The 27,858-nt window shown below is 49.9% G+C and overlaps 6 pseudogenes; all 6 read left to right on the forward strand.

Annotated features, from left to right (window-relative positions):
• Window positions 1–4,087: 4,087 nt before the first annotated feature.
• On the forward strand, window positions 4,088–4,261 carry LOC146994672 (U2 spliceosomal RNA; annotated as a pseudogene).
• A 1,898-nt stretch (window positions 4,262–6,159) lies between these two features.
• LOC146994673 (U2 spliceosomal RNA) lies at window positions 6,160–6,309 on the forward strand (annotated as a pseudogene).
• Window positions 6,310–12,132: 5,823 nt separating this feature from the next.
• Window positions 12,133–12,306, forward strand: LOC146994674 (U2 spliceosomal RNA; annotated as a pseudogene).
• Window positions 12,307–14,202: 1,896 nt separating this feature from the next.
• LOC146994675 (U2 spliceosomal RNA) lies at window positions 14,203–14,352 on the forward strand (annotated as a pseudogene).
• Window positions 14,353–20,175: 5,823 nt separating this feature from the next.
• Window positions 20,176–20,349, forward strand: LOC146994676 (U2 spliceosomal RNA; annotated as a pseudogene).
• A 1,898-nt stretch (window positions 20,350–22,247) lies between these two features.
• LOC146994677 (U2 spliceosomal RNA) lies at window positions 22,248–22,397 on the forward strand (annotated as a pseudogene).
• The last annotated feature ends 5,461 nt before the right edge of the window (window positions 22,398–27,858 follow it).

Here is a 27,858-nt window from a genome sequence, read left to right on the forward strand (position 1 = left end):
GGACTGCACTGCCTCTGGCTCAACAGACGCTGCTCCTCAACCTGCTTTAACTGCCACTGTCCCGGTGACCACTTCGCCTAGTAAAGACCTACCTGGTGAATCCGATGTCGCACCTCAAGTACCCTGCCAGACACGCTTGGATACTACCTCCAGCGCGGGAGACACGACTGATGCGGACGTCCTCATCCTATGCCTCACTCCCTCAGAAAGGACTGATCTGCTCTCTACTGAATTGCCCGCACCAGACAGCAATGTAATACGCTCACATGCTGCTACGACTTCTACTGAGCAAATTGCACCTGGCCCACGTCCTAGCAGGCCATTGCAGAACCTGTCAGTGAGGGAGCCTTTGCCTATGCCCACTCATGTGGAGAATCATGAGTCCTGCCCAGAGACATCCTGCCGACGTGACTCTATTGTCCATCTACTCTTCCCGATGCAAGACACACTCCACTGCACCGAAAGGGACTGCCATAGGACATTCCATTCGAAACGCTGGACCCAACTCCGCCACTCGCTCTGCAGACACCTCTTGTACACACATGGCATAGATGTTGCTAGCACTCGGAACTGGTGTGCACACTGCCTATTGCCCATCGCCGTTAAGGTCTCGACCCATCAATGCTTTAGAGACCGGCCCGTAGTCGTCGAATCGGGCATTCAACATCGTTGGAGATGTACCCAGTGCGACTTCTCATGCCAAACACGGGGTGGATTCCTTAACCACCAAGCACGCCACCGACGTGAACGGCAGCGCTTACTCCAGCCACCTCTAGTGACGCCTCTCCTTCCCTCCACCTCGGCAAGACGACAGGCACGGACTGCACGATTCCGTACATCTCGCCAAGATGATGCTAGAACTGATGGACCTTCCACTGCCTACCAATCGACAAGTGCAACAGACCCTAATACCTTGCCCTATCAAGAGGATGCCGCACCTCCAGGAACAGACATGAGGACTACCCCACAGGTTGATGCGCCTTTGACTGACAATCTGGGAACCAACCCTTCCTTTGAAGAACACTCCCCGGAGCCGTCCTTCCCGGATTCGCCTTCACCTACCGGTCCTACAGTTACACCCGACTCACCGGTTCCAGAAGCCGTATCGGATGATGCCGAGAGATCTCCACTGGGTGGTGTAGAAATACAAGTCACGTCCCCCCTTGAACACTTCGTAGAACGACTGGAAGAGTTTTCCGACCCGATGACCACTGAGCAGTGGGATGCCTTTTCCACGTTACTTGACGAGATCTTGATGGCCGCCGCGAGTGCAGTTCGTCTTCCTCCCGCTAGCGAGGATGTAACTGGAAACAACAACAATTCCGCCAAGATACGTGATGACCCAAAAATGCTCCAGAAACTCTACCGTCGTAACCGACGCAGAGCGGTCCGACTGATTTGCGGGGATGATTCACAGAGATGCCCAATTGGAAGACAGGATATACAAGTTCACTTTGCTGCTGCCCTATGCAACAACCGAGTTGACACCTCAGTGTACACCTCACCATCCCCTCTCCCCAGAGAACTTGACCTCTCTCCATTTTCTCCTGCAGAGATCGCAAGGAAACTCTATTCAGCTGAAAACTCGGCACCCGGACACGATCGACTCTCATACAACCATTGGAAGGCCGTTGATCCGGACTGTACAGTACTCGCAGCCATCTTCAACATCTGCTTGAAAGCTAGGAAAGTCCCTGCAGCTTGGAAAGACTCTCGTACTATCATGTTACCCAAAGGGGGTGACCCGCATAACATCAAAAACTGGCGTCCTATCTCGCTGAGTGTTACGATTGCCAAGCTGTTCTGTGGTTGCCTGGCACGACGGTTCACTTCTTGGCTCATCGACAACTGCATCCTCTCCCCGTCACAGAAGGGATTTCTACCCTTCGACGGGGTGTTTGAAAATAACTTCGTTGTTCAGCAGAGAATCCAGCTAGCACGGACCAGCCAATCTGACACCTGCCTGGCGTCATTGGACCTATCCAATGCCTTCGGATCCGTGCCCCACGATGCAATTTTTGCTGCGCTTCGAGCCTCTGGAGTTGGGAATCATTTCACCGAGCTGATACAGGAGCTGTACACGGATGCGTCCACACGCGTCTTCACAGAGGAAGGCCCCACGGATCCAATTCCAATTGACATCGGAGTACGTCAGGGTTGCCCCCTAAGTGGGCTGTTGTTCAACTTGACCATCAACCCGATACTTGTCGCAGTCCAAGGGCAAAGTCCTCTACACCGCATACTGGCGTATGCCGACGACCTACTGCTACTCGCGCCCTCCCCTGCGGAGCTGCAAACTCAACTCAATCTGACGCACAACCTGGTTGGAAAGCTTGGCCTCTACATCAACCCCAGAAAATGCTTCTCCCTACATATCTCCGGAGCTCGCCCAACGGGTGTCCGCCACTCTCAGTTCTCGATCGACGGCACTGCCATCAGGTGTCTTCGTGAGGGTGAAGGTGAGGAATTTTTGGGGAAACCAATTGGATTCAACCAACCACCGGACATCGAGGCACTCAATACTTACCTACAGAAATGCGAGATGATCCTGAATTCGCCACTTGCTCCCTGGCAGCGCATTGACGCGCTCAAATCCTTTGTGTTTCCATCAATGGATTTTGATATGAGGACGGCCCGGTTGAAGAAAACCGACTGGGCAAAGATTGACTCACATGTGCGCCCGCTACTAAAGAGGACTCTCAACCTACCTCCCGAGGCGGCAAATGAATATCTTTACGGCGCGAAGGAATCTGCATGCTTTGGTATCCCGCTGGCTGCCGAAAGCTCAGATATAGCAAGGATTGACAGCGCTTTCAAGTTGCTCACTTCATTGGACCCTGGGATACAACAGCTCGCTTGGGAGGACCTTACGCGACTTGTAAGTGGACGACTGAAAAGGGTTCCTTCCTTCTCTGAGATTGCAGCTTTCCTTTCGGGATGTGACGAAGACTTTCCCAGGAGCACCTCCAACCCAATTTCATCAGTTTGGTCCGTGGCCAGAAGCGCAGCCCGTCGCCTAAAAGTCACGTGGACAATTTCTGACGACCACACTGTGGAGATCTCTCATGACGGTACCACCATAACAGCCGGCAAGCGACGCCTTGTATTCCGCACCCTGCGGAATGCCATCAAGAAATCCCGCGCAGAGAAACTCATCACTTATCCCAACCAGGGCAAGGCGATGGAATGCGCAGCGGCTGCCAAAGCAAGCTCTCACTTTTTCCGGAACGGGGCATTTACACGATTCGCCGACTGGCGATTTATACATCGTGCAAGGCTAAACCTCGTCCCCCTGAACGGTGTTCGTCGCAATGTGAATGGCTCCCGTGGCTGTAGAAGGTGCAACTTTGAGCTCGAGACCCTCCCGCATGTCCTCTGCCACTGCATGAGATACAGCCGTCTCTACCAAGCGAGGCACAATGCAGTGGTAGAGAGGATTAAAAAGGCAGCCAGTGGAAGGTGGCAGCTCCTCTCCGAGAACCGGCCAGTCAGAGGACTCCCGCTACGCCCGGACATCATCCTAACAAGAGACAACGCATGCCTCATCCTAGACATAACAGTTGCTTTTGACAACCGTCGGTCTTCATTTGATGCTGCTCGCCGAGAGAAGATGAACAAGTACCGTCCGCTAATCGAAGCACTGAAATCTACATACAACGATGTGCGCGTAGAAGCAATTGTAATCGGAGCACTAGGATCATGGGATCCAAACAACGATAAAGTTCTCAGCAGGATCTGCAGCAGGAAGTACGCATCACTTATGCGAAAGCTCATCGTAAGTGAAACAATAAGTAAATCAAGGGATATCTATATGGAGCATCTCACGGACGTCAGACAGGAGAACTGGTAAATTTAACATGGACTCACTGAACTATCCGATTAAGTGTTCACAAAGTACAAACCCCCGAAATATGTAAGTAGAAAGAAAAACCTAGTATGTTGTACATAAGTGCTTGGTTCTGAAAATAGTTGTTGTACATATCTGCTTCGCTCTGTAAATAATTGTAAATAGAAAATTAATGTATAATAGAATTGTAAAATGATATTTCTGCCACGCAAATATCATTCTTCTGTAAAGTGGCCAAAAATATTGTTCAATAAAAAACATCTGTTCTTATCAGCTTAATATCTGATACGACGTCGACATGACGTCAAGATATTAAACTAATTTTTGCAGATAGGCTTGTGGTTAGGAATTTATTCCGCCCTCGCCACGGGTTGGCCTGCTATGGCACTACTTGCAGGATACGGCCCACAATATATCCAAAAAGCAGAAACTTCACTCACCCACTGCATCCTCAGGAAAACGTCCTTTTAAAATGGCCCCTTCAAATTTCAGAAAACCGAAGGTCTGACAACATCATACCTTTGTACGAGTGTGCGGCGACCTGCCTTTTTTTTAACTCGGGCCCCTCGTTCTTTTCCTCGGAATGGGAACATTCTGGAGCCTCGGGTTTAACCCTCGTTCTTTTCAGTGTCAAGTTCTGGTTTCTGTAAATACGAAGTTTTATTCGTATTTACAGAAATCCCATAAAATCCACATTTCTTTCCCCGTACTGTTAACAACTTACTCATTCTGTCTGACTGATTGAAGGAAGATCGGCCTCGAAATATCACTCAAATTTCATTTGCAGTAACATTTTTGTCTCATTTCATGTAAGTTTGAGAGAATTCCTATTCACATTTGCCAGATCTTTCCCACTACAGCGCGCGTATACACATTGCTTCTTTCAACACACGAGCCTTTTTATTGTAAATAACTCTCAAAAGGGTGTAAAATGTTTGTAGGCACACTGCAGCAACAAAGATTTTTCTGTCTGTTTCCTAATGTTTTGTTTGTCTCTGTATGATTTCTAAACGCCAGCTAATTGTAATGGTCTACAATTATTGTTAAGGATTGTTGTATTTATGTTTTTATTCATTCATTCATTTATTTTGTTGGCACATTAATATTAACAAACGGGAAAATGCCAATAGATGGCTGCACTATGCAGGAAGCAGTTTATTCTGAGTTTTGAGATGGCTTGCCCGCCACTAGTGTGGAAGTGTAGAATACAAAGTAATCATTAATTGTAAATTAAAAAGTACTGTTTTATTGTACATATTACAAATGAATTTGTAAAGTGTTTTTTGTAATTTTTCTGTTTGTTTAATTGTTTTAAGTTCCTAATATTTCACTCTGTGTTTTCAAGTGCAACGTTTGAACTGAAGAGAGAGAGAGAGAGAGTATCTCTGAGTTGGAAACCATGTGCTGGACTGTGCATGTCGAGTTTGTGTCAAACTCTGGCATTATGTAATGCAGTTTTGGCTGATAAATTTTACTGTCTCAATATTTGTTTAATCACAAAAAATAATTTCTTCCCAAGCATGGGCATTCGATAACTCCAGGAATATTTATTTATTTATTTTTGGTTTTGCTATTTTTATTGCCTTTGTAATTACATTTGTTTTATATTCACCTGCAGTGAAGAATGAGATTTTTCGGAGGAGGAAGCTACTCCAGAGAAATGAACACTTTCATGAATATTTCATTGTCCTCTTTTCCCATCTGAAAAAAAATTGAGAAAATACGAGAATATTATGTTGCATGGTGCATAAGCTTATAAAAGCTGGAGGAAAACACCGGAATTCAGTTGTTTACTTACTGCTGTTATTGACTGTAGCGATTTCGCGTTGAGATCGGATTAACTTTTTCTACTTTGAATTTTGTTCCGGCCAACGTTTCCGTAAAACGTCCAATATAACTACTGTAAGTTATTGCGATATTGTAGAAATATCTGTGAGGATATTTCAGCATTGTGGTTCATTTGCTGTAGTAAGAATAAAATTTGCAATTGAATCTTGAATGAAATGAACTTTTGACGTCCTTGGCTTTTTAAAACTAGCCCCGCCCAAGGAGGAGGGGACTGACGCCTCCAGAATGGGAACATTAGAAAGGACCGCAAAATGATCCACTTGACTAGACAGAAATTGGTCATCCTTGTACACCTCTTTTTTTGTAACACAGGAGGAGGATGAAATAACGACATATCATAAAAAACCCCCAAGCAGCACTCGCTAACCTGAGTCTTCTGCACCCCCTTCTCCCCCTGCACGAATGCTCAGGACTTTTGAAATATGAAAAATTGAAAGTGAATTCATCACGCCAGAGAATTCTGCATCGCTTCTCGGCCTTTCGGCCAAGATCAAAGTGTAGTAAATCGGTCGAGTTGCCGATACTTTTTCATCTTTTTTGGTCACTTCTTACTGTTTTTACAGGTAGACTGGTGGCTAAAGATGTTTCCTGTTTCTAGGCCTCGCCCACCGCCGAGGCCCCGCCCACCGCCTGGAGTTCGGAGCCCTGGAAGACGCTCACCGCCTCCTGAAGCCAGTTTTGGAGTCCTGGATGCCGGAGCAGGTTCCCATACGGTGCATGGAGTCCCTGGAGACGTTCCTGTTGTAGCTGTTGACCGTGGAGTGCCTGCCGTTCCCGCTGGAGGTCCTGTTGCTGGATCCATTGGAACCTGTTCCCGTGCTGTTCATGGAGTCCCTGGAGCAGCTGTTGACCATGGAGTGCCCGCCGTTCCCGCTGGAGCTATCCCTGGATCCAATGGAGTCGTCCCTCTTGCTCCGGGATCAGCCGCTGATGCTTCCCAAGCCATCCCTGGATCTATTGGAGCCTCTCCTGGTGCGCCTGATGCAGAAGCTGAGGCCCCCGGATTGTCTGAGTCCATTCCTGCCTACCCTGGAGCTTCTGAAGACATCCCTGTGACGGCCGGAGCCTTCCCGGTTGCATCTGTCCCTGGATTGATCCAATCCGTTCCGGCTACTTCCCAAGTCGCCGCTGCAGACCATGGATCCTCCGATGGAAACTCTTGTGTCGTAGCTGGATCTGCCGGAGCTATTCTTGCCCTTGGAGCGAGTGCCTCTCCCGAAATTGCCACTGGAGGTTCCAGAGCTGTTCCTGCATCTTCTAGTGCCACTGCTCATCCTGGAGTCGCCGCTGTGGTCCCTAGTGCCACGCCTTGCCTGCCCGGAGCCGGCTCGTCTGCCAGGAGTGTGCCCACCTACTACTACGGGAGTATCGCCACTAGTGAAGCCACGCCCACCGGGTCGTCCTCCTTGCCCAGACACGTGCCAGCTTTCGTTACACCCTCTGGACCGCCCCTTTCCAAAGGTGGACACTTACACCAACTGTTGGATAGAATTCAAGCCAAGACTTCTGGCTGCACACCGCTCCTACCTGTGGTCACTTGTCAACATAGTGAACGAAGGACACCAGAGGGTTCATCACTCGCCAAGTCTGCTCACACGTCCTCCTCTGCCAAGGACACGCCCACCACACCCCAGTCTACATTCGCATGCTACGTCTGCGGATTGGAGTGTACGAGCAGAAGGGGCCTCAGAAGGCATACAAGGACGCACGTGCAGGAGAAAGACAGTCAGCTCCACCCACCTCCTGACAGAAGGGTAGCTGCGAGCATTCCTGGGTCATTGATCTCGCCCGTATGTCATCATACACGGGCTCGGACGGCGGCTGGTCATGCCTGCTCATCGAACACACTCACGATCTCACCCCCACGCACTTACGCTGAAGCTCTTTCTTCGCCATCCATGAGAGAGAGTTCTGCTCATCCTGCTTCAACCGGTCCTCTCTGCGCAGTGATCACCTCCACCGCGGGGACGGAGTCTCTGACGTCCAACGTACCTGCTAAGTCCAAGGTGTTTCCTGCGGAGAACACAAGGAACTTGCTGCCACCTTCGGAGACGTCAATCCCGTCGACACCATACTTCACCCTCCCGGCCAGGAATTCTACTCCCACCGTCATACCTGGACCAAAGACTAATGCTTCCACACCTCAACTGGCGTCTGCCGTCACCTGCCCGGATTGTGGTCGCTCCTGCCTGAATAAGAAACAGCTGCGGTCCCATCGTCACCTCCGTCACAGACAGGCTCCGCCTCCCACCTCTCCTGGAGACGATGACTTTACCTCCTCAACTCCTGAGACACTGACTGACGCCGCTTCTTCACCGCCCGCTGCTCCTGAACCAGGCCCCGTCCACACGGACTGCACTGCCTCTGGCTCAACAGACGCTGCTCCTCAACCTGCTTTAACTGCCACTGTCCCGGTGACCACTTCGCTTAGTAAAGACCTACCTGGTGAATCCGATGTCGCACCTCAAGTACCCTGCCAGACACGCTTGGATACTACCTCCAGCGCTGGAGACACGACTGATGCGGACGTCCTCATCCTATGCCTCACTCCCTCAGAAAGGACTGATCTGCTCTCTACTGAATTGCCCGCACCAGACAGCAATGTAATACGCTCACATGCTGCTACGACTTCTACTGAGCAAATTGCACCTGGCCCACGTCCTAGCAGGCCATTGCAGAACCTGTCAGTGAGGGAGCCTTTGCCTATGCCCACTCATGTGGAGAATCATGAGTCCTGCCCAGAGACATCCTGCCGACGTGACTCTATTGTCCATCTACTCTTCCCGATGCAAGACACACTCCACTGCACCGAAAGGGACTGCCATAGGACATTCCATTCGAAACGCTGGACCCAACTCCGCCACTCGCTCTGCAGACACCTCTTGTACACACATGGCATAGATGTTGCTAGCACTCGGAACTGGTGTGCACACTGCCTATTGCCCATCGCCGTTAAGGTCTCGACCCATCAATGCTTTAGAGACCGGCCCGTAGTCGTCGAATCGGGCATTCAACATCGTTGGAGATGTACCCAGTGCGACTTCTCATGCCAAACACGGGGTGGATTCCTTAACCACCAAGCACGCCACCGACGTGAACGGCAGCGCTTACTCCAGCCACCTCTAGTGACGCCTCTCCTTCCCTCCACCTCGGCAAGACGACAGGCACGGACTGCACGATTCCGTACATCTCGCCAAGATGATGCTAGAACTGATGGACCTTCCACTGCCTACCAATCGACAAGTGCAACAGACCCTAATACCTTGCCCTATCAAGAGGATGCCGCACCTCCAGGAACAGACATGAGGACTACCCTACAGGTTGATGCGCCTTTGACTGACAATCTGGGAACCAACCCTTCCTTTGAAGAACACTCCCCGGAGCCGTCCTTCCCGGATTCGCCTTCACCTACCGGTCCTACAGTTACACCCGACTCACCGGTTCCAGAAGCCGTATCGGATGATGCCGAGAGATCTCCACTGGGTGGTGTAGAAATACAAGTCACGTCCCCCCTTGAACACTTCGTAGAACGACTGGAAGAGTTTTCCGACCCGATGACCACTGAGCAGTGGGATGCCTTTTCCACGTTACTTGACGAGATCTTGATGGCCGCCGCGAGTGCAGTTCGTCTTCCTCCCGCTAGCGAGGATGTAAGTGGAAACAACAACAATTCCGCCAAGATACGTGATGACCCAAAGTTGCTCCAGAAACTCTACCGTCGTAACCGACGCAGAGCGGTCCGACTGATTTGCGGGGATGATTCACAGAGATGCCCAATTGGAAGACAGGATATACAAGATCACTTTGCTGCTGCCCTATGCAACAACCGAGTTGACACCTCAGTGTACACCTCACCATCCCCTCTCCCCAGAGAACTTGACCTCTCTCCATTTTCTCCTGCAGAGATCGCAAGGAAACTCTATTCAGCTGAAAACTCGGCACCCGGACACGATCGACTCTCATACAACCATTGGAAGGCCGTTGATCCGGACTGTACAGTACTCGCAGCCATCTTCAACATCTGCTTGAAAGCTAGGAAAGTCCCTGCAGCTTGGAAAGACTCTCGTACTATCCTGTTACCCAAAGGGGGTGACCCGCATAACATCAAAAACTGGCGTCCTATCTCGCTGAGTGTTACGATTGCCAAGCTGTTCTGTGGTTGCCTGGCACGACGGTTCACTTCTTGGCTCATCGACAACTGCATCCTCTCCCCGTCACAGAAGGGATTTCTACCCTTCGACGGGGTGTTTGAAAATAACTTCGTTGTTCAGCAGAGAATCCAGCTAGCACGGACCAGCCAATCTGACACCTGCCTGGCGTCATTGGACCTATCCAATGCCTTCGGATCCGTGCCCCACGATGCAATTTTTGCTGCGCTTCGAGCCTCTGGAGTTGGGAATCATTTCACCGAGCTGATACAGGAGCTGTACACGGATGCGTCCACACGCGTCTTCACAGAGGAAGGCCCCACGGATCCAATTCCAATTGACATCGGAGTACGTCAGGGTTGCCCCCTAAGTGGGCTGTTGTTCAACTTGACCATCAACCCGATACTTGTCGCAGTCCAAGGGCAAAGTCCTCTACACCGCATACTGGCGTATGCCGACGACCTACTGCTACTCGCGCCCTCCCCTGCGGAGCTGCAAACTCAACTCAATCTGACGCACAACCTGGTTGGAAAGCTTGGCCTCTACATCAACCCCAGAAAATGCTTCTCCCTACATATCTCCGGAGCTCGCCCAACGGGTGTCCGCCACTCTCAGTTCTCGATCGACGGCACTGCCATCAGGTGTCTTCGTGAGGGTGAAGGTGAGGAATTTTTGGGGAAACCAATTGGATTCAACCAACCACCGGACATCGAGGCACTCAATACTTACCTACAGAAATGCGAGATGATCCTGAATTCGCCACTTGCTCCCTGGCAGCGCATTGACGCGCTCAAATCCTTTGTGTTTCCATCAATGGATTTTGATATGAGGACGGCCCGGTTGAAGAAAACCGACTGGGCAAAGATTGACTCACATGTGCGCCCGCTACTAAAGAGGACTCTCAACCTACCTCCCGAGGCGGCAAATGAATATCTTTACGGCGCGAAGGAATCTGCATGCTTTGGTATCCCGCTGGCTGCCGAAAGCTCAGATATAGCAAGGATTGACAGCGCTTTCAAGCTGCTCACTTCATTGGACCCTGGGATACAACAGCTCGCTTGGGAGGACCTTACGCGACTTGTAAGTGGACGACTGAAAAGGGTTCCTTCCTTCTCTGAGATTGCAGCTTTCCTTTCGGGATGTGACGAAGACTTTCCCAGGAGCACCTCCAACCCAATTTCATCAGTTTGGTCCGCGGCCAGAAGCGCAGCCCGTCGCCTAAAAGTCACGTGGACAATTTCTGACGACCACACTGTGGAGATCTCTCATGACGGTACCACCATAACAGCCGGCAAGCGACGCCTTGTATTCCGCACCCTGCGGAATGCCATCAAGAAATCCCGCGCAGAGAAACTCATCACTTATCCCAACCAGGGCAAGGCGATGGAATGCGCAGCGGCTGCCAAAGCAAGCTCTCACTTTTTCCGGAACGGGGCATTTACACGATTCGCCGACTGGCGATTTATACATCGTGCAAGGCTAAACCTCGTCCCCCTGAACGGTGTTCGTCGCAATGTGAATGGCTCCCGTGGCTGCAGAAGGTGCAACTTTGAGCTCGAGACCCTCCCGCATGTCCTCTGCCACTGCATGAGATACAGCCGTCTCTACCAAGCGAGGCACAATGCAGTGGTAGAGAGGATTAAAAAGGCAGCCAGTGGAAGGTGGCAGCTCCTCTCCGAGAACCGGCCAGTCAGAGGACTCCCGCTACGCCCGGACATCATCCTAACAAGAGACAACGCATGCCTCATCCTAGACATAACAGTTGCTTTTGACAACCGTCGGTCTTCATTTGATGCTGCTCGCCGAGAGAAGATGAACAAGTACCGTCCGCTAATCGAAGCACTGAAATCTACATACAACGATGTGCGCGTAGAAGCAATTGTAATCGGAGCACTAGGATCATGGGATCCAAACAACGATAAAGTTCTCAGCAGGATCTGCAGCAGGAAGTACGCATCACTTATGCGAAAGCTCATCGTAAGTGAAACAATAAGTAAATCAAGGGATATCTATATGGAGCATCTCACGGACGTCAGACAGGAGAACTGGTAAATTTAACATGGACTCACTGAACTATCCGATTAAGTGTTCACAAAGTACAAACCCCCGAAATATGTAAGTAGAAAGAAAAACCTAGTATGTTGTACATAAGTGCTTGGTTCTGAAAATAGTTGTTGTACATATCTGCTTCGCTCTGTAAATAATTGTAAATAGAAAATTAATGTATAATAGAATTGTAAAATGATATTTCTGCCACGCAAATATCATTCTTCTGTAAAGTGGCCAAAAATATTGTTCAATAAAAAACATCTGTTCTTATCAGCTTAATATCTGATACGACGTCGACATGACGTCAAGATATTAAACTAATTTTTGCAGATAGGCTTGTGGTTAGGAATTTATTCCGCCCTCGCCACGGGTTGGCCTGCTATGGCACTACTTGCAGGATACGGCCCACAATATATCCAAAAAGCAGAAACTTCACTCACCCACTGCATCCTCAGGAAAACGTCCTTTTAAAATGGCCCCTTCAAATTTCAGAAAACCGAAGGTCTGACAACATCATACCTTTGTACGAGTGTGCGGCGACCTGCCTTTTTTTTAACTCGGGCCCCTCGTTCTTTTCCTCGGAATGGGAACATTCTGGAGCCTCGGGTTTAACCCTCGTTCTTTTCAGTGTCAAGTTCTGGTTTCTGTAAATACGAAGTTTTATTCGTATTTACAGAAATCCCATAAAATCCACATTTCTTTCCCCGTACTGTTAACAACTTACTCATTCTGTCTGACTGATTGAAGGAAGATCGGCCTCGAAATATCACTCAAATTTCATTTGCAGTAACATTTTTGTCTCATTTCATGTAAGTTTGAGAGAATTCCTATTCACATTTGCCAGATCTTTCCCACTACAGCGCGCGTATACACATTGCTTCTTTCAACACACGAGCCTTTTTATTGTAAATAACTCTCAAAAGGGTGTAAAATGTTTGTAGGCACACTGCAGCAACAAAGATTTTTCTGTCTGTTTCCTAATGTTTTGTTTGTCTCTGTATGATTTCTAAACGCCAGCTAATTGTAATGGTCTACAATTATTGTTAAGGATTGTTGTATTTATGTTTTTATTCATTCATTCATTTATTTTGTTGGCACATTAATATTAACAAACGGGAAAATGCCAATAGATGGCTGCACTATGCAGGAAGCAGTTTATTCTGAGTTTTGAGATGGCTTGCCCGCCACTAGTGTGGAAGTGTAGAATACAAAGTAATCATTAATTGTAAATTAAAAAGTACTGTTTTATTGTACATATTACAAATGAATTTGTAAAGTGTTTTTTGTAATTTTTCTGTTTGTTTAATTGTTTTAAGTTCCTAATATTTCACTCTGTGTTTTCAAGTGCAACGTTTGAACTGAAGAGAGAGAGAGTATCTCTGAGTTGGAAACCATGTGCTGGACTGTGCATGTCGAGTTTGTGTCAATCAAACTCTGGCATTATGTAATGCAGTTTTGGCTGATAAATTTTACTGTCTCAATATTTGTTTAATCACAAAAAATAATTTCTTCCCAAGCATGGGCATTCGATAACTCCAGGAATATTTATTTATTTATTTTTGGTTTTGCTATTTTTATTGCCTTTGTAATTACATTTGTTTTATATTCACCTGCAGTGAAGAATGAGATTTTTCGGAGGAGGAAGCTACTCCAGAGAAATGAACACTTTCATGAATATTTCATTGTCCTCTTTTCCCATCTGAAAAAAAATTGAGAAAATACGAGAATATTATGTTGCATGGTGCATAAGCTTATAAAAGCTGGAGGAAAACACCGGAATTCAGTTGTTTACTTACTGCTGTTATTGACTGTAGCGATTTCGCGTTGAGATCGGATTAACTTTTTCTACTTTGAATTTTGTTCCGGCCAACGTTTCCGTAAAACGTCCAATATAACTACTGTAAGTTATTGCGATATTGTAGAAATATCTGTGAGGATATTTCAGCATTGTGGTTCATTTGCTGTAGTAAGAATAAAATTTGCAATTGAATCTTGAATGAAATGAACTTTTGACGTCCTTGGCTTTTTAAAACTAGCCCCGCCCAAGGAGGAGGGGACTGACGCCTCCAGAATGGGAACATTAGAAAGGACCGCAAAATGATCCACTTGACTAGACAGAAATTGGTCATCCTTGTACACCTCTTTTTTTGTAACACAGGAGGAGGATGAAATAACGACATATCATAAAAAACCCCCAAGCAGCACTCGCTAACCTGAGTCTTCTGCACCCCCTTCTCCCCCTGCACGAATGCTCAGGACTTTTGAAATATGAAAAATTGAAAGTGAATTCATCACGCCAGAGAATTCTGCATCGCTTCTCGGCCTTTCGGCTAAGATCAAAGTGTAGTAAATCGGTCGAGTTGCCGATACTTTTTCATCTTTTTTGGTCACTTCTTACTGTTTTTACAGGTAGACTGGTGGCTAAAGATGTTTCCTGTTTCTAGGCCTCGCCCACCGCCGAGGCCCCGCCCACCGCCTGGAGTTCGGAGCCCTGGAAGACGCTCACCGCCTCCTGAAGCCAGTTTTGGAGTCCTGGATGCCGGAGCAGGTTCCCATACGGTGCATGGAGTCCCTGGAGACGTTCCTGTTGTAGCTGTTGACCGTGGAGTGCCTGCCGTTCCCGCTGGAGGTCCTGTTGCTGGATCCATTGGAACCTGTTCCCGTGCTGTTCATGGAGTCCCTGGAGCAGCTGTTGACCATGGAGTGCCCGCCGTTCCCGCTGGAGCTATCCCTGGATCCAATGGAGTCGTCCCTCTTGCTCCGGGATCAGCCGCTGATGCTTCCCAAGCCATCCCTGGATCTATTGGAGCCTCTCCTGGTGCGCCTGATGCAGAAGCTGAGGCCCCCGGATTGTCTGAGTCCATTCCTGCCTACCCTGGAGCTTCTGAAGACATCCCTGTGACGGCCGGAGCCTTCCCGGTTGCATCTGTCCCTGGATTGATCCAATCCGTTCCGGCTACTTCCCAAGTCGCCGCTGCAGACCATGGATCCTCCGATGGAAACTCTTGTGTCGTAGCTGGATCTGCCGGAGCTATTCTTGCCCTTGGAGCGATTGCCTCTCCCGAAATTGCCACTGGAGGTTCCAGAGCTGTTCCTGCATCTTCTAGTGCCACTGCTCATCCTGGAGTCGCCGCTGTGGTCCCTAGTGCCACGCCTTGCCTGCCCGGAGCCGGCTCGTCTGCCAGGAGTGTGCCCACCTACTACTACGGGAGTATCGCCACTAGTGAAGCCACGCCCACCGGGTCGTCCTCCTTGCCCAGACACGTGCCAGCTTTCGTTACACCCTCTGGACCGCCCCTTTCCAAAGGTGGACACTTACACCAACTGTTGGATAGAATTCAAGCCAAGACTTCTGGCTGCACACCGCTCCTACCTGTGGTCACTTGTCAACCTAGTGAACGAAGGACACCAGAGGGTTCATCACTCGCCAAGTCTGCTCACACGTCCTCCTCTGCCAAGGACACGCCCACCACACCCCAGTCTACATTCGCATGCTACGTCTGCGGATTGGAGTGTACGAGCAGAAGGGGCCTCAGAAGGCATACAAGGACGCACGTGCAGGAGAAAGACAGTCAGCTCCACCCACCTCCTGACAGAAGGGTAGCTGCGAGCATTCCTGGGTCATTGATCTCGCCCGTATGTCATCATACACGGGCTCGGACGGCGGCTGGTCATGCCTGCTCATCGAACACACTCACGATCTCACCCCCACGCACTTACGCTGAAGCTCTTTCTTCGCCATCCATGAGAGAGAGTTCTGCTCATCCTGCTTCAACCGGTCCTCTCTGCGCAGTGATCACCTCCACCGCGGGGACGGAGTCTCTGACGTCCAACGTACCTGCTAAATCCAAGGTGTTTCCTGCGGAGAACACAAGGAACTTGCTGCCACCTTCGGAGACGTCAATCCCGTCGACACCATACTTCACCCTCCCGGCCAGGAATTCTACTCCCACCGTCATACCTGGACCAAAGACTAATGCTTCCACACCTCAACTGGCGTCTGCCGTCACCTGCCCGGATTGTGGTCGCTCCTGCCTGAATAAGAAACAGCTGCGGTCCCATCGTCACCTCCGTCACAGACAGGCTCCGCCTCCCACCTCTCCTGGAGACGATGACTTTACCTCCTCAACTCCTGAGACACTGACTGACGCCGCTTCTTCACCGCCCGCTGCTCCTGCACCAGGCCCCGTCCACACGGACTGCACTGCCTCTGGCTCAACAGACGCTGCTCCTCAACCTGCTTTAACTGCCACTGTCCCGGTGACCACTTCGCCTAGTAAAGACCTACCTGGTGAATCCGATGTCGCACCTCAAGTACCCTGCCAGACACGCTTGGATACTACCTCCAGCGCGGGAGACACGACTGATGCGGACGTCCTCATCCTATGCCTCACTCCCTCAGAAAGGACTGATCTGCTCTCTACTGAATTGCCCGCACCAGACAGCAATGTAATACGCTCACATGCTGCTACGACTTCTACTGAGCAAATTGCACCTGGCCCACGTCCTAGCAGGCCATTGCAGAACCTGTCAGTGAGGGAGCCTTTGCCTATGCCCACTCATGTGGAGAATCATGAGTCCTGCCCAGAGACATCCTGCCGACGTGACTCTATTGTCCATCTACTCTTCCCGATGCAAGACACACTCCACTGCACCGAAAGGGACTGCCATAGGACATTCCATTCGAAACGCTGGACCCAACTCCGCCACTCGCTCTGCAGACACCTCTTGTACACACATGGCATAGATGTTGCTAGCACTCGGAACTGGTGTGCACACTGCCTATTGCCCATCGCCGTTAAGGTCTCGACCCATCAATGCTTTAGAGACCGGCCCGTAGTCGTCGAATCGGGCATTCAACATCGTTGGAGATGTACCCAGTGCGACTTCTCATGCCAAACACGGGGTGGATTCCTTAACCACCAAGCACGCCACCGACGTGAACGGCAGCGCTTACTCCAGCCACCTCTAGTGACGCCTCTCCTTCCCTCCACCTCGGCAAGACGACAGGCACGGACTGCACGATTCCGTACATCTCGCCAAGATGATGCTAGAACTGATGGACCTTCCACTGCCTACCAATCGACAAGTGCAACAGACCCTAATACCTTGCCCTATCAAGAGGATGCCGCACCTCCAGGAACAGACATGAGGACTACCCCACAGGTTGATGCGCCTTTGACTGACAATCTGGGAACCAACCCTTCCTTTGAAGAACACTCCCCGGAGCCGTCCTTCCCGGATTCGCCTTCACCTACCGGTCCTACAGTTACACCCGACTCACCGGTTCCAGAAGCCGTATCGGATGATGCCGAGAGATCTCCACTGGGTGGTGTAGAAATACAAGTCACGTCCCCCCTTGAACACTTCGTAGAACGACTGGAAGAGTTTTCCGACCCGATGACCACTGAGGAGTGGGATGCCTTTTCCACGTTACTTGACGAGATCTTGATGGCCGCCGCGAGTGCAGTTCGTCTTCCTCCCGCTAGCGAGGATGTAACTGGAAACAACAACAATTCCGCCAAGATACGTGATGACCCAAAAATGCTCCAGAAACTCTACCGTCGTAACCGACGCAGAGCGGTCCGACTGATTTGCGGGGATGATTCACAGAGATGCCCAATTGGAAGACAGGATATACAAGTTCACTTTGCTGCTGCCCTATGCAACAACCGAGTTGACACCTCAGTGTACACCTCACCATCCCCTCTCCCCAGAGAACTTGACCTCTCTCCATTTTCTCCTGCAGAGATCGCAAGGAAACTCTATTCAGCTGAAAACTCGGCACCCGGACACGATCGACTCTCATACAACCATTGGAAGGCCGTTGATCCGGACTGTACAGTACTCGCAGCCATCTTCAACATCTGCTTGAAAGCTAGGAAAGTCCCTGCAGCTTGGAAAGACTCTCGTACTATCATGTTACCCAAAGGGGGTGACCCGCATAACATCAAAAACTGGCGTCCTATCTCGCTGAGTGTTACGATTGCCAAGCTGTTCTGTGGTTGCCTGGCACGACGGTTCACTTCTTGGCTCATCGACAACTGCATCCTCTCCCCGTCACAGAAGGGATTTCTACCCTTCGACGGGGTGTTTGAAAATAACTTCGTTGTTCAGCAGAGAATCCAGCTAGCACGGACCAGCCAATCTGACACCTGCCTGGCGTCATTGGACCTATCCAATGCCTTCGGATCCGTGCCCCACGATGCAATTTTTGCTGCGCTTCGAGCCTCTGGAGTTGGGAATCATTTCACCGAGCTGATACAGGAGCTGTACACGGATGCGTCCACACGCGTCTTCACAGAGGAAGGCCCCACGGATCCAATTCCAATTGACATCGGAGTACGTCAGGGTTGCCCCCTAAGTGGGCTGTTGTTCAACTTGACCATCAACCCGATACTTGTCGCAGTCCAAGGGCAAAGTCCTCTACACCGCATACTGGCGTATGCCGACGACCTACTGCTACTCGCGCCCTCCCCTGCGGAGCTGCAAACTCAACTCAATCTGACGCACAACCTGGTTGGAAAGCTTGGCCTCTACATCAACCCCAGAAAATGCTTCTCCCTACATATCTCCGGAGCTCGCCCAACGGGTGTCCGCCACTCTCAGTTCTCGATCGACGGCACTGCCATCAGGTGTCTTCGTGAGGGTGAAGGTGAGGAATTTTTGGGGAAACCAATTGGATTCAACCAACCACCGGACATCGAGGCACTCAATACTTACCTACAGAAATGCGAGATGATCCTGAATTCGCCACTTGCTCCCTGGCAGCGCATTGACGCGCTCAAATCCTTTGTGTTTCCATCAATGGATTTTGATATGAGGACGGCCCGGTTGAAGAAAACCGACTGGGCAAAGATTGACTCACATGTGCGCCCGCTACTAAAGAGGACTCTCAACCTACCTCCCGAGGCGGCAAATGAATATCTTTACGGCGCGAAGGAATCTGCATGCTTTGGTATCCCGCTGGCTGCCGAAAGCTCAGATATAGCAAGGATTGACAGCGCTTTCAAGTTGCTCACTTCATTGGACCCTGGGATACAACAGCTCGCTTGGGAGGACCTTACGCGACTTGTAAGTGGACGACTGAAAAGGGTTCCTTCCTTCTCTGAGATTGCAGCTTTCCTTTCGGGATGTGACGAAGACTTTCCCAGGAGCACCTCCAACCCAATTTCATCAGTTTGGTCCGCGGCCAGAAGCGCAGCCCGTCGCCTAAAAGTCACGTGGACAATTTCTGACGACCACACTGTGGAGATCTCTCATGACGGTACCACCATAACAGCCGGCAAGCGACGCCTTGTATTCCGCACCCTGCGGAATGCCATCAAGAAATCCCGCGCAGAGAAACTCATCACTTATCCCAACCAGGGCAAGGCGATGGAATGCGCAGCGGCTGCCAAAGCAAGCTCTCACTTTTTCCGGAACGGGGCATTTACACGATTCGCCGACTGGCGATTTATACATCGTGCAAGGCTAAACCTCGTCCCCCTGAACGGTGTTCGTCGCAATGTGAATGGCTCCCGTGGCTGTAGAAGGTGCAACTTTGAGCTCGAGACCCTCCCGCATGTCCTCTGCCACTGCATGAGATACAGCCGTCTCTACCAAGCGAGGCACAATGCAGTGGTAGAGAGGATTAAAAAGGCAGCCAGTGGAAGGTGGCAGCTCCTCTCCGAGAACCGGCCAGTCAGAGGACTCCCGCTACGCCCGGACATCATCCTAACAAGAGACAACGCATGCCTCATCCTAGACATAACAGTTGCTTTTGACAACCGTCGGTCTTCATTTGATGCTGCTCGCCGAGAGAAGATGAACAAGTACCGTCCGCTAATCGAAGCACTGAAATCTACATACAACGATGTGCGCGTAGAAGCAATTGTAATCGGAGCACTAGGATCATGGGATCCAAACAACGATAAAGTTCTCAGCAGGATCTGCAGCAGGAAGTACGCATCACTTATGCGAAAGCTCATCGTAAGTGAAACAATAAGTAAATCAAGGGATATCTATATGGAGCATCTCACGGACGTCAGACAGGAGAACTGGTAAATTTAACATGGACTCACTGAACTATCCGATTAAGTGTTCACAAAGTACAAACCCCCGAAATATGTAAGTAGAAAGAAAAACCTAGTATGTTGTACATAAGTGCTTGGTTCTGAAAATAGTTGTTGTACATATCTGCTTCGCTCTGTAAATAATTGTAAATAGAAAATTAATGTATAATAGAATTGTAAAATGATATTTCTGCCACGCAAATATCATTCTTCTGTAAAGTGGCCAAAAATATTGTTCAATAAAAAACATCTGTTCTTATCAGCTTAATATCTGATACGACGTCGACATGACGTCAAGATATTAAACTAATTTTTGCAGATAGGCTTGTGGTTAGGAATTTATTCCGCCCTCGCCACGGGTTGGCCTGCTATGGCACTACTTGCAGGATACGGCCCACAATATATCCAAAAAGCAGAAACTTCACTCACCCACTGCATCCTCAGGAAAACGTCCTTTTAAAATGGCCCCTTCAAATTTCAGAAAACCGAAGGTCTGACAACATCATACCTTTGTACGAGTGTGCGGCGACCTGCCTTTTTTTTAACTCGGGCCCCTCGTTCTTTTCCTCGGAATGGGAACATTCTGGAGCCTCGGGTTTAACCCTCGTTCTTTTCAGTGTCAAGTTCTGGTTTCTGTAAATACGAAGTTTTATTCGTATTTACAGAAATCCCATAAAATCCACATTTCTTTCCCCGTACTGTTAACAACTTACTCATTCTGTCTGACTGATTGAAGGAAGATCGGCCTCGAAATATCACTCAAATTTCATTTGCAGTAACATTTTTGTCTCATTTCATGTAAGTTTGAGAGAATTCCTATTCACATTTGCCAGATCTTTCCCACTACAGCGCGCGTATACACATTGCTTCTTTCAACACACGAGCCTTTTTATTGTAAATAACTCTCAAAAGGGTGTAAAATGTTTGTAGGCACACTGCAGCAACAAAGATTTTTCTGTCTGTTTCCTAATGTTTTGTTTGTCTCTGTATGATTTCTAAACGCCAGCTAATTGTAATGGTCTACAATTATTGTTAAGGATTGTTGTATTTATGTTTTTATTCATTCATTCATTTATTTTGTTGGCACATTAATATTAACAAACGGGAAAATGCCAATAGATGGCTGCACTATGCAGGAAGCAGTTTATTCTGAGTTTTGAGATGGCTTGCCCGCCACTAGTGTGGAAGTGTAGAATACAAAGTAATCATTAATTGTAAATTAAAAAGTACTGTTTTATTGTACATATTACAAATGAATTTGTAAAGTGTTTTTTGTAATTTTTCTGTTTGTTTAATTGTTTTAAGTTCCTAATATTTCACTCTGTGTTTTCAAGTGCAACGTTTGAACTGAAGAGAGAGAGAGAGAGAGTATCTCTGAGTTGGAAACCATGTGCTGGACTGTGCATGTCGAGTTTGTGTCAAACTCTGGCATTATGTAATGCAGTTTTGGCTGATAAATTTTACTGTCTCAATATTTGTTTAATCACAAAAAATAATTTCTTCCCAAGCATGGGCATTCGATAACTCCAGGAATATTTATTTATTTATTTTTGGTTTTGCTATTTTTATTGCCTTTGTAATTACATTTGTTTTATATTCACCTGCAGTGAAGAATGAGATTTTTCGGAGGAGGAAGCTACTCCAGAGAAATGAACACTTTCATGAATATTTCATTGTCCTCTTTTCCCATCTGAAAAAAAATTGAGAAAATACGAGAATATTATGTTGCATGGTGCATAAGCTTATAAAAGCTGGAGGAAAACACCGGAATTCAGTTGTTTACTTACTGCTGTTATTGACTGTAGCGATTTCGCGTTGAGATCGGATTAACTTTTTCTACTTTGAATTTTGTTCCGGCCAACGTTTCCGTAAAACGTCCAATATAACTACTGTAAGTTATTGCGATATTGTAGAAATATCTGTGAGGATATTTCAGCATTGTGGTTCATTTGCTGTAGTAAGAATAAAATTTGCAATTGAATCTTGAATGAAATGAACTTTTGACGTCCTTGGCTTTTTAAAACTAGCCCCGCCCAAGGAGGAGGGGACTGACGCCTCCAGAATGGGAACATTAGAAAGGACCGCAAAATGATCCACTTGACTAGACAGAAATTGGTCATCCTTGTACACCTCTTTTTTTGTAACACAGGAGGAGGATGAAATAACGACATATCATAAAAAACCCCCAAGCAGCACTCGCTAACCTGAGTCTTCTGCACCCCCTTCTCCCCCTGCACGAATGCTCAGGACTTTTGAAATATGAAAAATTGAAAGTGAATTCATCACGCCAGAGAATTCTGCATCGCTTCTCGGCCTTTCGGCCAAGATCAAAGTGTAGTAAATCGGTCGAGTTGCCGATACTTTTTCATCTTTTTTGGTCACTTCTTACTGTTTTTACAGGTAGACTGGTGGCTAAAGATGTTTCCTGTTTCTAGGCCTCGCCCACCGCCGAGGCCCCGCCCACCGCCTGGAGTTCGGAGCCCTGGAAGACGCTCACCGCCTCCTGAAGCCAGTTTTGGAGTCCTGGATGCCGGAGCAGGTTCCCATACGGTGCATGGAGTCCCTGGAGACGTTCCTGTTGTAGCTGTTGACCGTGGAGTGCCTGCCGTTCCCGCTGGAGGTCCTGTTGCTGGATCCATTGGAACCTGTTCCCGTGCTGTTCATGGAGTCCCTGGAGCAGCTGTTGACCATGGAGTGCCCGCCGTTCCCGCTGGAGCTATCCCTGGATCCAATGGAGTCGTCCCTCTTGCTCCGGGATCAGCCGCTGATGCTTCCCAAGCCATCCCTGGATCTATTGGAGCCTCTCCTGGTGCGCCTGATGCAGAAGCTGAGGCCCCCGGATTGTCTGAGTCCATTCCTGCCTACCCTGGAGCTTCTGAAGACATCCCTGTGACGGCCGGAGCCTTCCCGGTTGCATCTGTCCCTGGATTGATCCAATCCGTTCCGGCTACTTCCCAAGTCGCCGCTGCAGACCATGGATCCTCCGATGGAAACTCTTGTGTCGTAGCTGGATCTGCCGGAGCTATTCTTGCCCTTGGAGCGAGTGCCTCTCCCGAAATTGCCACTGGAGGTTCCAGAGCTGTTCCTGCATCTTCTAGTGCCACTGCTCATCCTGGAGTCGCCGCTGTGGTCCCTAGTGCCACGCCTTGCCTGCCCGGAGCCGGCTCGTCTGCCAGGAGTGTGCCCACCTACTACTACGGGAGTATCGCCACTAGTGAAGCCACGCCCACCGGGTCGTCCTCCTTGCCCAGACACGTGCCAGCTTTCGTTACACCCTCTGGACCGCCCCTTTCCAAAGGTGGACACTTACACCAACTGTTGGATAGAATTCAAGCCAAGACTTCTGGCTGCACACCGCTCCTACCTGTGGTCACTTGTCAACATAGTGAACGAAGGACACCAGAGGGTTCATCACTCGCCAAGTCTGCTCACACGTCCTCCTCTGCCAAGGACACGCCCACCACACCCCAGTCTACATTCGCATGCTACGTCTGCGGATTGGAGTGTACGAGCAGAAGGGGCCTCAGAAGGCATACAAGGACGCACGTGCAGGAGAAAGACAGTCAGCTCCACCCACCTCCTGACAGAAGGGTAGCTGCGAGCATTCCTGGGTCATTGATCTCGCCCGTATGTCATCATACACGGGCTCGGACGGCGGCTGGTCATGCCTGCTCATCGAACACACTCACGATCTCACCCCCACGCACTTACGCTGAAGCTCTTTCTTCGCCATCCATGAGAGAGAGTTCTGCTCATCCTGCTTCAACCGGTCCTCTCTGCGCAGTGATCACCTCCACCGCGGGGACGGAGTCTCTGACGTCCAACGTACCTGCTAAGTCCAAGGTGTTTCCTGCGGAGAACACAAGGAACTTGCTGCCACCTTCGGAGACGTCAATCCCGTCGACACCATACTTCACCCTCCCGGCCAGGAATTCTACTCCCACCGTCATACCTGGACCAAAGACTAATGCTTCCACACCTCAACTGGCGTCTGCCGTCACCTGCCCGGATTGTGGTCGCTCCTGCCTGAATAAGAAACAGCTGCGGTCCCATCGTCACCTCCGTCACAGACAGGCTCCGCCTCCCACCTCTCCTGGAGACGATGACTTTACCTCCTCAACTCCTGAGACACTGACTGACGCCGCTTCTTCACCGCCCGCTGCTCCTGAACCAGGCCCCGTCCACACGGACTGCACTGCCTCTGGCTCAACAGACGCTGCTCCTCAACCTGCTTTAACTGCCACTGTCCCGGTGACCACTTCGCTTAGTAAAGACCTACCTGGTGAATCCGATGTCGCACCTCAAGTACCCTGCCAGACACGCTTGGATACTACCTCCAGCGCTGGAGACACGACTGATGCGGACGTCCTCATCCTATGCCTCACTCCCTCAGAAAGGACTGATCTGCTCTCTACTGAATTGCCCGCACCAGACAGCAATGTAATACGCTCACATGCTGCTACGACTTCTACTGAGCAAATTGCACCTGGCCCACGTCCTAGCAGGCCATTGCAGAACCTGTCAGTGAGGGAGCCTTTGCCTATGCCCACTCATGTGGAGAATCATGAGTCCTGCCCAGAGACATCCTGCCGACGTGACTCTATTGTCCATCTACTCTTCCCGATGCAAGACACACTCCACTGCACCGAAAGGGACTGCCATAGGACATTCCATTCGAAACGCTGGACCCAACTCCGCCACTCGCTCTGCAGACACCTCTTGTACACACATGGCATAGATGTTGCTAGCACTCGGAACTGGTGTGCACACTGCCTATTGCCCATCGCCGTTAAGGTCTCGACCCATCAATGCTTTAGAGACCGGCCCGTAGTCGTCGAATCGGGCATTCAACATCGTTGGAGATGTACCCAGTGCGACTTCTCATGCCAAACACGGGGTGGATTCCTTAACCACCAAGCACGCCACCGACGTGAACGGCAGCGCTTACTCCAGCCACCTCTAGTGACGCCTCTCCTTCCCTCCACCTCGGCAAGACGACAGGCACGGACTGCACGATTCCGTACATCTCGCCAAGATGATGCTAGAACTGATGGACCTTCCACTGCCTACCAATCGACAAGTGCAACAGACCCTAATACCTTGCCCTATCAAGAGGATGCCGCACCTCCAGGAACAGACATGAGGACTACCCTACAGGTTGATGCGCCTTTGACTGACAATCTGGGAACCAACCCTTCCTTTGAAGAACACTCCCCGGAGCCGTCCTTCCCGGATTCGCCTTCACCTACCGGTCCTACAGTTACACCCGACTCACCGGTTCCAGAAGCCGTATCGGATGATGCCGAGAGATCTCCACTGGGTGGTGTAGAAATACAAGTCACGTCCCCCCTTGAACACTTCGTAGAACGACTGGAAGAGTTTTCCGACCCGATGACCACTGAGCAGTGGGATGCCTTTTCCACGTTACTTGACGAGATCTTGATGGCCGCCGCGAGTGCAGTTCGTCTTCCTCCCGCTAGCGAGGATGTAAGTGGAAACAACAACAATTCCGCCAAGATACGTGATGACCCAAAGTTGCTCCAGAAACTCTACCGTCGTAACCGACGCAGAGCGGTCCGACTGATTTGCGGGGATGATTCACAGAGATGCCCAATTGGAAGACAGGATATACAAGATCACTTTGCTGCTGCCCTATGCAACAACCGAGTTGACACCTCAGTGTACACCTCACCATCCCCTCTCCCCAGAGAACTTGACCTCTCTCCATTTTCTCCTGCAGAGATCGCAAGGAAACTCTATTCAGCTGAAAACTCGGCACCCGGACACGATCGACTCTCATACAACCATTGGAAGGCCGTTGATCCGGACTGTACAGTACTCGCAGCCATCTTCAACATCTGCTTGAAAGCTAGGAAAGTCCCTGCAGCTTGGAAAGACTCTCGTACTATCCTGTTACCCAAAGGGGGTGACCCGCATAACATCAAAAACTGGCGTCCTATCTCGCTGAGTGTTACGATTGCCAAGCTGTTCTGTGGTTGCCTGGCACGACGGTTCACTTCTTGGCTCATCGACAACTGCATCCTCTCCCCGTCACAGAAGGGATTTCTACCCTTCGACGGGGTGTTTGAAAATAACTTCGTTGTTCAGCAGAGAATCCAGCTAGCACGGACCAGCCAATCTGACACCTGCCTGGCGTCATTGGACCTATCCAATGCCTTCGGATCCGTGCCCCACGATGCAATTTTTGCTGCGCTTCGAGCCTCTGGAGTTGGGAATCATTTCACCGAGCTGATACAGGAGCTGTACACGGATGCGTCCACACGCGTCTTCACAGAGGAAGGCCCCACGGATCCAATTCCAATTGACATCGGAGTACGTCAGGGTTGCCCCCTAAGTGGGCTGTTGTTCAACTTGACCATCAACCCGATACTTGTCGCAGTCCAAGGGCAAAGTCCTCTACACCGCATACTGGCGTATGCCGACGACCTACTGCTACTCGCGCCCTCCCCTGCGGAGCTGCAAACTCAACTCAATCTGACGCACAACCTGGTTGGAAAGCTTGGCCTCTACATCAACCCCAGAAAATGCTTCTCCCTACATATCTCCGGAGCTCGCCCAACGGGTGTCCGCCACTCTCAGTTCTCGATCGACGGCACTGCCATCAGGTGTCTTCGTGAGGGTGAAGGTGAGGAATTTTTGGGGAAACCAATTGGATTCAACCAACCACCGGACATCGAGGCACTCAATACTTACCTACAGAAATGCGAGATGATCCTGAATTCGCCACTTGCTCCCTGGCAGCGCATTGACGCGCTCAAATCCTTTGTGTTTCCATCAATGGATTTTGATATGAGGACGGCCCGGTTGAAGAAAACCGACTGGGCAAAGATTGACTCACATGTGCGCCCGCTACTAAAGAGGACTCTCAACCTACCTCCCGAGGCGGCAAATGAATATCTTTACGGCGCGAAGGAATCTGCATGCTTTGGTATCCCGCTGGCTGCCGAAAGCTCAGATATAGCAAGGATTGACAGCGCTTTCAAGCTGCTCACTTCATTGGACCCTGGGATACAACAGCTCGCTTGGGAGGACCTTACGCGACTTGTAAGTGGACGACTGAAAAGGGTTCCTTCCTTCTCTGAGATTGCAGCTTTCCTTTCGGGATGTGACGAAGACTTTCCCAGGAGCACCTCCAACCCAATTTCATCAGTTTGGTCCGCGGCCAGAAGCGCAGCCCGTCGCCTAAATGTCACGTGGACAATTTCTGACGACCACACTGTGGAGATCTCTCATGACGGTACCACCATAACAGCCGGCAAGCGACGCCTTGTATTCCGCACCCTGCGGAATGCCATCAAGAAATCCCGCGCAGAGAAACTCATCACTTATCCCAACCAGGGCAAGGCGATGGAATGCGCAGCGGCTGCCAAAGCAAGCTCTCACTTTTTCCGGAACGGGGCATTTACACGATTCGCCGACTGGCGATTTATACATCGTGCAAGGCTAAACCTCGTCCCCCTGAACGGTGTTCGTCGCAATGTGAATGGCTCCCGTGGCTGCAGAAGGTGCAACTTTGAGCTCGAGACCCTCCCGCATGTCCTCTGCCACTGCATGAGATACAGCCGTCTCTACCAAGCGAGGCACAATGCAGTGGTAGAGAGGATTAAAAAGGCAGCCAGTGGAAGGTGGCAGCTCCTCTCCGAGAACCGGCCAGTCAGAGGACTCCCGCTACGCCCGGACATCATCCTAACAAGAGACAACGCATGCCTCATCCTAGACATAACAGTTGCTTTTGACAACCGTCGGTCTTCATTTGATGCTGCTCGCCGAGAGAAGATGAACAAGTACCGTCCGCTAATCGAAGCACTGAAATCTACATACAACGATGTGCGCGTAGAAGCAATTGTAATCGGAGCACTAGGATCATGGGATCCAAACAACGATAAAGTTC

This window comes from Stegodyphus dumicola, chromosome 11 (assembly GCF_044657685.1).
Source record: "Stegodyphus dumicola isolate Sdum_Otavi_A_Nest chromosome 11, ASM4465768v1".
In the NCBI taxonomy this organism is placed as follows: domain Eukaryota; kingdom Metazoa; phylum Arthropoda; class Arachnida; order Araneae; family Eresidae; genus Stegodyphus; species Stegodyphus dumicola.